At 40.3% G+C, this 11,931-nt stretch overlaps 1 long non-coding RNA gene across 1 annotated transcript in view; it reads right to left on the reverse strand.

Moving 5' to 3' along the window:
* Positions 1 to 10,933, reverse strand: part of LOC127195122 (uncharacterized) — a 124,996-nt gene extending 114,063 nt beyond the window's left edge. The window contains exon 1 of the long non-coding RNA XR_007831364.1: positions 10,695 to 10,933. This is a non-coding gene — a long non-coding RNA (uncharacterized LOC127195122). The remainder of the gene's footprint in view (positions 1 to 10,694) is intronic.
* Positions 10,934 to 11,931: the final 998 nt, after the last annotated feature.

Below are 11,931 nucleotides of genomic sequence, written 5' to 3' on the forward strand. Positions count from 1 at the left end.
GCCAGGATGGCTTGTGGAGGGCATCAGAGGATCAATGGGAGATGCCAGAATGCAAATCCCTCTGTCCTACAAAATAGATGCCAGACACAGCTCCATGTACCAAAACAGAACTGTATGAAAGGGCGTTATAACCTCTGTATCTAAGGAGGTTATCATATTTTTTACGGAACATTCACATTCTATTCCCATTTGAAAGCCCACTTCCACAGTATGGTAGAAATATGTTAAACACTCATAGGGGTCAAAATCTCTTATGACCAAGGTTCTTGTGAATTTTATCATTTCATATGTTCAACTCAAAATTTCTTCTACCAGTTTGGCAATGAGAAATTAAGTCTTTCTTAAATGATCAAATGAAGTAGCATACATGAAAGTGTTCAAAATTATATTTATATAGGTAGTATTGTCATTATCATTGTAGATATAATGTCTACACTGTTCATGTCCAAGGGTAGAGTTAGTCCCTTGAACTAGATGTAGGAATTACAAAATTATTAGAAATTTTAGTGCCATACTTTCTGAGAAAATCTGAGGTAAAATTCTCTGAGGTGCTGCTCCTTCAGAAGAGAGCCACTTGACTTCCATTTCAGATAGCTAGTAGTGTGCAGGGTCTGCTTTGTGACTTTGTGGTTCTCTGTCTGCTAGTTGGAGGTTTTCTCAGAGTGTTAGTATGTGCTGGGATTCTTGACCGAACACGTTTATCTTCAGGAGAGTAGTTCACTTGTGTCCCTATGGAGACAGTGCAGCTCACTGGGGGAGTCGCCCTTGCTGGCATCCAGGCTCCTCTGACTTCCTCCTAGGCCTGTGATGTAGAAAGTGTGCTGTGTGTCTGAATGTATTCTGAATGTGGCCAAGTCAATTCTTTGGGTGTCGGGGACAGTCTCATCATAAGCACACTGCTAACCCCTGTTCAGTTCAGCACACAGCAGAGGAGGTTACAATTTCCATCACAACGCCATTCCTGAGCAATACCATATTAACATTGTCTCAATCAGTGAGTTTTGAGAATAGACTGCACAAATGCTGGCCTGAGGCTGTAGCTCATTAGTAGAAGAACCTCTCTGACATGTGCAAGGTGTTGGATCAAATCCTTGGCACCAGGAAAGGGAGGGGTGAAGGATACTTGTATATAATTGTCTGAAGTCTCAAATATATACATCCTTGTGTACAACCACAAGTTTTTTGAAGAATTGTTCATCACAAAAAGAGAGAAAAGAATCTTACCTTTCTAAAAGAAAAAAACATTAAATTTATATGTGGAATCAGTTAGGTGGAATGAGACATTTTTATTGCTTTAGTAAGGCTACAGACATGTGGTATTATGAAGGATTTTAAACTCAGACACCCAAAGAGTTTGTTAAAGAAAAAAGGGATGGAGATTGAGAGATTGAGAATAGCACACAAGATGCCCAAGACAAAGTGTTCTCTTCTCTCTCTCTCTCTCTCTCTCTCTCTCTCTCTCTCTCTCTCTCTCTCTCTCTCTCTCTCTCTCACACACACACACACACACACACACACAGAGAAACACATTTTCAGATATACATACACATACACAGGCACACACACACACATACAGATATACATACACTTAGAGACACACAGGCATACATATACAAACTCAGGCACACACACAAACATACTCACACTCAGATACTCTCATACTCAGATACATACAGTTATATACACACACTCAGACACACACATATTCAGACACACAACATACTCAGGGACACATACACACAATAAGGTGTACGTACACATATTCAGAGACATACATAGGAATATACATATATCCTCAGACACCCACATATTTAGAGACTCATGCCCTCAGAGAGATAGACATAATCACATACACATATTCAGAGACATACCAATTTACATAATACACTCTCATAGACACACAGATATATACATACACAGTCAGACACACACAAACTCACACATACACTCAGAGACACATACACAGATATGCACATACATATATATACACACACTCAGAAACAAACAGTCATGCACATGCACTAAATCACACACATAGATGTACATACACATGCTTAGGGACATACATAGATATCTATACACACACTTGGAGTTACACACAGATATAAATTCACAGAGACATACATACACATTCTCAGAGACCCACACAGATATACACCCACACAGATATACACCCACACAGACACCTAGACACATACAATGAGAGGTACACAGACACATGCATGCGTGAATACACACACACACACACACACACACACACGCTTCGGAACAGAGACAGCACCTCATTGTGTTGAACTCTGTTTGCCTCTAATTACTGTCTCTGTGAGCAGGGGTGATGGATATAAGCCCTTGTCATGAGAAAGGTAGAGAATATAGAGGGAGGAAGGAGAGAGCACTTGGTGTCATCCTCATGGTGGACAAATGACCTACTCAATGCAGATGTTCAGGACAGGAACTCTTCCACGAGTGCCTTGGATACTGGATACCTGACTGTCATCCAGCCACGGCCCTCACTAGCTCCTCAGTTCAGCAAGTAGCCTGTAGGTGAATCTTTGCCCATCATCTCTTTTCTATTCTTCTAATAGAAAACTAAGACTGGGTAACTTGCAAACACAAGATGTTACTGCCTCCTATCTGGAGACGGGGAGGTATGGTGCTGGCAAGGGCCTTTGCAGCTTTAACGCATAAAGGGAATACACTGAAAGAGGACAAGTGGGTGTGCAGATAAGACAAACACAGTGGCCCGTGCAGTCTCCTAAAAGCAGAAACTTACCCCCTATCAATGACCCAATTGCCTCTTCAAGGTCCCACAGGCACCACAGCGACACCTAAGTTTTAATGTATGACTTTGAATGGAGACAAACTATGGCAAGATGCATGTTAGTTCACAATATATCTTTTAAAATTTATTTTAAAAACACATTTTATTAATTTATTCATACTACATTTCAATTGTTATCCCATCCCTTGTATCCTCCCATTCCTCCCTCCCTCCCATTTCTCCTTACTCCCCTCCCCTATGACTGTGACTGAGGAGGACCTCCTCCCCAGAATATATCTTTTTGTTTTTGTGAGTCTGAGTATGTTTATTTAAACCAGAACATTTCCCAGGAGAGATCCGTATCCCATGCATATACTATTTATTTTTATTTTTTAAGTGACAGAATCCTTATGGTTAAAAGAAGCCTATATAACCACATCCACGCTGCCACATTAACTTACAGAGAAACTACCACTAAGTAAACGACCTTTCTCTGAAATCCTCTCCCAGGTGACACGAAGAACTCCCACAGACAAAGAGAAGTGACCATTTTGTTTCACATTTTTATGCACATCTACTTTGTTTGGCTGCCGACACATGGCAGAATGTTTCTCAATTGCTAATCAAATCTGTTCCTCTCCCTCTTCTAACTTCCTCTCTCATCGTCCATTCCTCCCATCTGCTTGCCTTTTAGGAAAGAGAGAATATGCACACCAAGCATGCCCCAATAGCTATGTTATTAAAACGTCACTTGCCTGGTTGCTTTAACTTTAACTCTACTGCAAAGCTGAGTGCCGCATGACACAAGATATTGGATTCTATGAATCTCAGAAAAATGTCAGCTTCCCAGGTGGAAAACATATATCTTGGGAAGGTGTTTCTTGCCAACAAAACTGTCTCTTTGGAGCTTTCATCAAAGTGTTCAGAGGCCGCCCCATATGAGAAGCAGAAATATTTCCAGATGATCCCATGATCTTTTGGGCGAATCCTGAACTCTGTGGAGCAGACCTGGGTGCCTTTTTTCCTCTTCTGTCCCCAGGCCGATTGGAAGTTTGAGCCTATAAAAGCAACCAAGGTGAACTCACTCATTCACACAACAGGGTAGATGGCTCACCATGGGGTGCCCTTGATGGTGCTCTGTCCACTCTAATTTTAAACATCCAAGCAATGGGAGTCCCACCACTTCCCTTGCAAGATTACCCTACAGTCTAATAGACCTCAGCATTAAGAAGATTTTCAATTGGTAATTGGTAATCAACCTAAATTTCCCTTTTCTTAATTTCATGCCATTACTTCAGCCCCTATCCCCTTGTTCCACCTAGTTCCTCACCCTCATTAGTGTTTGCACTCTCCACATACTAATAAATAGGGGACAAAAAAAAAAACCTCTCATTCATGTCATAGCTAGACCATACGTAGTTTTTTTTTTTTTTTTTAATTTAGGTCAGTTCTCGCATACACACTTTTTCTTGAAATACTTTACTTAATATTAAAAGATTCAGATATTTTCTCAATAAGAAAAATGAAAGAGGTCTATAAATGGAAAGCAGAGTAGTGTGTAATGGGCTGGCAGGGAATAGATGCATCCTTAATGTGATAATGGTGTAGTCAGAGCCACCTTCTCCTGCCCTTCGCATGAACAATGCTGGAACCAATTGGGTAAAGTTTTTGTCCCCTAATGTAGTTCCATTTTATAGTCATTCTTCTATATGTAATACTATATAATATTAACTATTACACATATAGTATGTTGCACAATACTATGTAGTATATAAAGTATTATTAAGACTTGTATCACCTCATGATATACAAAATATTGCAAGGTAGTCTTTCAGAGAGCTAAGCCTCAGTTTATGTTTTATTTATAACATAAATTGCTCTTTTTAAAGTTTTGACCATTTCGTGCAGTTGGTTTAATGGTACAGTCAAAGAGACTGTAGTTTAGTTGCAAACCTTCACTTTGCTTTGTTTTAGAAATTGAGACTTCCATTTGACTGCCTTCAATAGTTCCAGGCTTTCTTTTTGTGGTCATTTCAGAAATAATAAGCACTCCCCCTCCCCAATGATCAATCTAGAGCTTTCTAGTAGTAGTCTGAGTCAGCCTGGATCCTTCAGTCACGTGACACTCTCAGTTCTGTTGTCACAAGTTTTAAGCCAAAAAATCTGTTGACATTCAACCTGAATCATTTTTTACAAGGCCAACCATGCTGGAGGAGCAGAGCTGCCTTGGGCATCTTTAACAGAATTTTCCCGCTAACTACATCTTGGAGCATTGTGTGCTATCACTCACCATGGTTCTCAGCCTTCCTAAAGCTATGACCCTTTAATACAGTTCCTCATGCTGTGGTGACCTCCAACCATAAAATTATTTCATTGCTACTGCATAACTGTAATTTTGCCACTGTTATGAACCATAATGCAAGCATCCAATATATAGAATAACTGATATGTGACTCTTAAGGGGGTTACAACCCACAGGTTGGGAACCAAAGTGCTATTATGTGGCAATCTTTGGTTCCAAGATAGTGGATTTCTGCTGTTTATTTCATCTTCTAGAGACCTCTGATGGAAATCATGAACATTTGCTGCCGTTTACAGATTCAGCAAACCTTCAGTCTTAGTGTATGAGCAAAGACTAAGTGAGCATTCACTATCTGTATTTTTTCTTCCTTAGGCTGAGTGGTAGAAGGTCTAAAATGTTACAGCAATTTCTAAGAATGTCTTGTTCACATGTTTTTGGCATCACAATGCTCTTTTAAGTTGAAAACAACTGAAATAAACTTTAGCCAACTTAAGCATACGGGAGGCAATTGGCTGAGATACTCTCTGGCATTTCAAAGAACACAACATGAGTTGACCAAACAGGTCTATGGAAGGCAAAGAAAGCTGGCCAGAGTCTAGCTTCCTGGAACAAATGTAAAATGTATGCATTTATGCATCTTATGCCATGTCATTGAATGCATCCTGTTCCAACAACTTCAGCAAGCCGGCTTCTATGTTTATGTTCTACATTCCTGGGAGAGAGACATTGGCTCTATTTGGGCCCCCTTTGAGCTTGGTGCATAAACTAGACCATGGATTTAGACACCAGACATTGGCAATACATTTGGGCTCACTTTTGTGTGTTAAATATCCCTTTAAGAGAAGGGGAACTTGCTGGGAGAAATCCATACAGCAGAGACCACCAATTCTCAGGACTTAAAGTTACATTACACGGAACTATTGAGAAGTTTAACTTGTCTTACGCAATCAGTTTTTATTCAATGTACCATTACCTTTTTTCTTCTTCTTCTGAGATTGACATACGCAGTCTCTAACATTTTTTAAGTCATTGAGCAAAGACATGGAGGTGAAAACCCAGACTCTTTCAGATGTACCTGACCTTCAAGTCTCCGTCACTGTAGTCCTTACACATAAGATGAAAATGCAATCGACTTTCTGTGTTTTGGTTGCAGCTCATCTAGGCTTCTTCCCAAGCTCTCAATCAGCCCAGAGTGAGGACAGGGGAGATAAATTAATTAAATGTCCAATCAAGTCTCGAGCTGTCATGCCTGATAATTTAAGCCGTCGTTCTCAGTTGGTGTTCATTCTTCCATTTGGATAAAAATCCCAGTCTCATGTTTCCTTCCTATACTCCTTTGGTACTTTAAAATAATGATCAGAAGGGTGGTAAAAAGTATGTGCGATTTATGCATCCTAGTGACTATAGGAACAAATAGAGATTCCTCCATTCACAGTGTCCATGTGTCATTTTCGAACCTTGTTACTCAATGTTTTTTTCTTTAAAAATATTTTAAAAAGTGCTTTAATTTTATGTGTGCTGGTGTTCTTTCTACATACACATCTGTGTACCACATGCATCCTTGGTGTTGGAGGAGGGCTAGAAGAGCAAATTGGACCCCTAGAACTGCAGTTATGAACCTGCAGTAAGCCACTATGTGGGTGCTAGGGGTTGGACACACTGAACCCAGGTATTTGTAACCACTGAGCTCCAGCTGCCCCCACCTCCATCTTTATGAAGCCTACACAGCCACTCATGAGATGACTCCAAATGAGGGTCATTGTTCAAAAGAGAACCATAGCAAGCAGTATGTGGGACTGGTAAGGATCTGACCCTTTATTTGGCCTTGGACAGACTGACCACGGAAACCAGAAACGATTCCTGTACACGTATCCTCCATCTCTCTGCCTACAGGACCCTGGCTTTCTAATCATGCTCTCAGTCCAGTTGCCATGCTTTGCTCTTAGGGCCATTTTGCCTGCGACAACACCACCTATGCTTCGCTTCACATAGCCAAGTGTAGCCATTGAAACTCAGACCAAGGGTCTCCCTCTACTTTGTCATGTGACAAGAACAGTCTTCACTTCATGTGGACTTAGAAGGCACAGACTGTTCTTCCATTCTTAGAGAAGGCCCCATGGAGAATAGCTATATGTTATGGACTTTAAAATGTGCTGAACATTCCCCTGAGATAGAATATTGTTATCTAAGCAGAGCATCTCCAGGCACAGGTATGCTATGGTTTGCAAGGCCTCTCACTACACACTTTTTGATCTGATTGATCAAGTACAAGTCAAATCTTCAAGAGCAAAATTGAGTTGGATATTGTTCAGAGATGATCTCAGTCTAACCTTCTTTCCATGTCAGCTGAACTGTGGGAATTTCCCAAGGCTTCCCAATTGTAAAGAAAATGTCTGAATGCTTCTTCATAGAGCTAATCGATCTAGAATATTGTTTCTTATTATTATATATTTGTAAATAGTATGGATTTTTCAGATTAAGATGGTCATGGTAGTTGTAGTAAATCATCTTTTTTTAAATAGAATTATTTGTGTTAGGATAGTGTAAATTGTTTTATTCTAAAGCCAGGTGATGCTTTGAGGAATATTACTAAAGAGTTTGTTTTCTCAGTGGCAACTGGATTCTAGCTGGCATTTTCTTAAGTCTCTGACTTTTTACTGGTCTCACCTATGGAAATATAAAATGAATTTTATGTAACTGTGTGGGTTAAAATCAGTTTATCATTATGTCTGTGATGGGGTGTTTTTGTTTGTGTTTGTAGCTGGGAAGTAGATGCCACAAGTCAACTGACTGTCTCTTGAGATTCTCATACTGACTCCTTCAGAGAATGTCATAACTCTCTTTCCACTCCTTAGGGCTTTGCTGACCATTTTAGAACGTGCAGGTTCTTATGATATGGAAGCCCTATTTGGAGAGTGTGACTATACCATCGTGAACAATATCTTTGGGGTCACACAGGCCTACGAGTAGGCCTAAGTGGTCTCTGGAACCCACAGTGGTGGACCTGTGACTTTTAAATCTCTTTCCCCTACAAATGGTGACTCCAAGGTGGCATGAAGAGAGGAGCTGTGGAATGTACATGCCCTTTGTGTTCTCACTTAGTAGGATGCTACATCTGCTTATTCCCTCACTGAACATTCTTGACCATCACCATCTCTAAGATGGACAGTGCAGCAGATGGGTTGGTTCTTCTTGAGTTCTTTGCCTCTGGACAGAATGTTTGTGGAACTCTTGCTACTCATCCTTCTCTTGTATTAAAACAGGCCCAGATAACAAAACGTTCAAGGTTAAATGAGGCTCCCCATGAAACAAATAGAAAGATGCCACTAGAGACTCTATTACAGTTGTTGTCAACATTGCTTCCAAGAGTGTATTAATGCTTGCAGACACACAGATGTGACATGTTTATGGAGCACATGAACTTCAGACATGGCATATACTACAAAGGGAAGAGGGGCATCATCCTGTCCCAGGAGAATGCACTGCTTCCTTACTGAGTCCCCACCAAAAAAAAAAAAAAAAAAAAAAAAAAAACCTTCATTGTTGCTTATTTTCTCTTGCAGAGAGAGTCCAAATGAACCAAAACTGAGCAAATAAATTAATAACATTCTGCTGGATAGTAGTGACCATTGGTGCATATTACACATAACCAGGGAATATAGCTTAGGTACACCAGATACATCTATACAACTTTTACTTTCAATATAATTTTGCTGACTCCTGGTAAATGAATAATTCAGTTTCTTCCCATCGTCATATGTATATGTATACATTATTTTTAAAATATTTATACACTCATGTATACTCAAAACATAAACATTGTATTTCTACATCATATTTTAAATGTAGATTTTCAAGAAGTCATTCTTGCTTAATAGGTGCTAATTTAAAGAAAATTTATATAGCACTTAGTGTATCTTCTTTTAAAAAATTCTCAGTACCAAAGGCTGATAAAATTCCACTAAGTGGCCCTTAGAAACAAAAAGCAAACTTGTACGTTGTTATCATTAACAGCTTTGGAATAACCATGTAGCTCTCATGGTCAGGCTACAGAAACAAGACACACATTACTGTCAGGTGCCACCCGTATTTTAAGCCAAACCTTTAAGTCAGGCCTGGCATTGCCACGCTCTTCATACTTGGTGACATCTACACCAAATGGCATCTGCCTTCAGATGGATTCACGCTGCTGTTTCTTCAGCTCATACTTCATTCTTTCATTTGTTTTACATGATAACACAGTCGGGAGCCTTGAGTTGTCGCTGTTTCTGCTCTCCACCCAAGGCCCCTACTTAAGAGAACAGGGCTGAGGGCCTACAGATGCTATAGCAGAAACACCACGGGCTGCAGGGCCGAAGAGCTTGCTGCTTGACATCATCAAGGCATCGAGGCATGGTAGAAGGCCCTGCGGCAGAAGGCTGCAGTATTTGGGGTTTCTAAAAGTTAATTTCTGACCCCATACAGAGCTAAATGGTTTGTGTTTTGTGTTTGCTTTGGGGGAGGCAGTTAAGGTCCTTGTGCAGGATTTCCACCAGTTTGGCTATGTCCTAGGAGGAATTATTAATGCAGAATTCCTGAGTCACAGTAAACTTACTCCCTGAACTCCTCTTAGGCAACTTGATTTTCACTTACTTTATATCTATTTTAACCAGTTTGCTACCATCTAATTGGGATTAATGATATGCCAATATGTAAACCAGGGGGGAAACGCATCTTTCCCTCACAGCACCTTATGAATTGGTCAAGGGCAGTGACAATTCCAAGGAGACATTGAGACTTGAAAACTGAATTCCCAGGACTGCCATCCCCCTGGCACTCTGCCATTGTGTGGAAAGCTTCTGAGAACATCACAGCAGGTTGTCCCTTGATCGCCAACCCACTCTCTGAAAGGTGGGACAAGTTTAAGAAGAGCTTTGACACCAGCGGCCTCTCCAGAGATGACTCCAAGTGAAGGTCATTGTTCAAAAGAGAGCCATATTGAGCAGCAAGGCCGAGAAGCAGCACATTGCAATGAGGGGAGAGTATAAAGATGGTAAACAGTGCAGTTCCCGTGAAAGATACTCTTTATTTTATATTCTCCCTCTTTCTCTAAAATGGGCGATTGCCTTTCTGCCAAGGCGACTCAAAAGGGCCATGAAAGCTAAAGTCCTTCAAAGCTGTTAAAGGCGTCTTCAAATTTACAATAAAATCCAGCATGACAAATTTTCCAGTAAACTCTCTGGAGCATCAGAACAGAACCAACACAATTTCCCTTTCAGTCAGGATTTTAGTATTCAACACCTTGAGAAACATGGAAAGCCAATGTGGTAAAAAAACAAAACAAAACAAAACCCCAAAATACAGACAGAGGATAAAAAAACAAAACAAAACAAAATAAAAAACCAAAGCTTAACAATAACAAAGACAGTAGGGGGTGGGGTGGGAGGTATGCAAACAGCCACAGGAGCAATTAAACATATGCCAAAGTCAACACCTGGTGGGGTTTGCCACCGCTCTGCCCAGCAGGTAGAAGGCACTCAGCCCTCAGTGTGGAGAGAGAAAGAGGAGCAGGAAGTGGGAGCGCGGCGAGCCAAGAGCAGAGGCGACCCAGAGCCTCCAGACACACCACCAGCCATGCAAAGCACCACATACCTTTCTGGCTTGCTGGTTCTGTCGGCTGAGACAAAGCAGTCCCGTTCGCAGCGGGAGGCCAAATCAAAATGAAATTTTATTTAGTCTGCACTGTCCCCAGATTGGGTTTCAGAATGACTGCTTTAGGAGATAGCATGGATGTGGCTGATGCATGCTTTGCATATGAAACTGCAGTAGGAAAAGAAATCTACATAATCAAAAAAATCTGTGCTCTGTGTGTGTCACAAAAACCCTGGACGACAGTGATTTCGCTGCTGTGTAAGCTTCGAGCAGGTCCTTTCAAGGTGAAATACACTTTGAAAAAATCCTTAAGTGATATAATCGATACATATTAATAAACCTATGTTTCTTTAGTTTATGAGAAAATGTAGTTTCCTGAATACAATTGTGCCACCTAGAAATAATTGATTTTTGAATATTTGTGAGCATATCAAAATTTGTATGAGAAAAAGAAATTAAATTTTCAAATGTGTGCAGATTATTTTGAGGGGGTGGAGGCCTTGTTCTTACAATTACTGTACCTTCTGAGCTTTGATAAAAATAAATTAAAAGCCTAAGTTTTAAGCAGCACTGAAACGGATACTAAAATCCTCTTTGGTTTTTCCCTGGGAAGGCACTTAAATAATTCATATTCAGAGACTATTTGTAAATATGGGGAGAAAGTATTTTTAAAAGAGCTTTAGATATTGGCAATAGCATTTTTAAATTAAGTAAAAAGACTCTAAGCTGTATAGAGAACAGCCATTGTGGAATCTGTGGGTTTCTGTTTATTATGCCTGTGTACTTGCAGGGTATACACATACTGTTTCTAATACAGGGTAACTGCTTGCCTTGGCCAGGAATGGGAAAATATGTCAGAGGTCCTGTGAAAAAAGAGGGCAGAGTGAGACTTGTTAGCAAGTATACATCAATATTAAAAAAATACTTATTATACTTTCATTTGATAGAGCAGTTACTTGAGGTTGAGTGCTATCAATTGTTTTCTTGAAAAAATAAAATAAAAATGAATTGAAAGAAATAATACCTACCTGTATAAAATAAAAGAAATTATTGAAAATGCAAGGCTGCCTTTCCCACCGTACAGGGCTCTGAAAAACATGGTCAGTCACTACTCTGTGCTCTAACAGTCCTGGGCACCTGACAAGTTTGTCATCTACCCTTCAGCTCTGAGGAAGTCTCCAGGCCCCGACCCACAGCTGTACAGAAACTCAGTTCCACGGTGAGATCCAAATGCAGT

The sequence above is a fragment of the Acomys russatus genome, chromosome 11 (assembly GCF_903995435.1).
Source record: "Acomys russatus chromosome 11, mAcoRus1.1, whole genome shotgun sequence".
In the NCBI taxonomy this organism is placed as follows: Eukaryota; Metazoa; Chordata; class Mammalia; order Rodentia; family Muridae; genus Acomys; species Acomys russatus.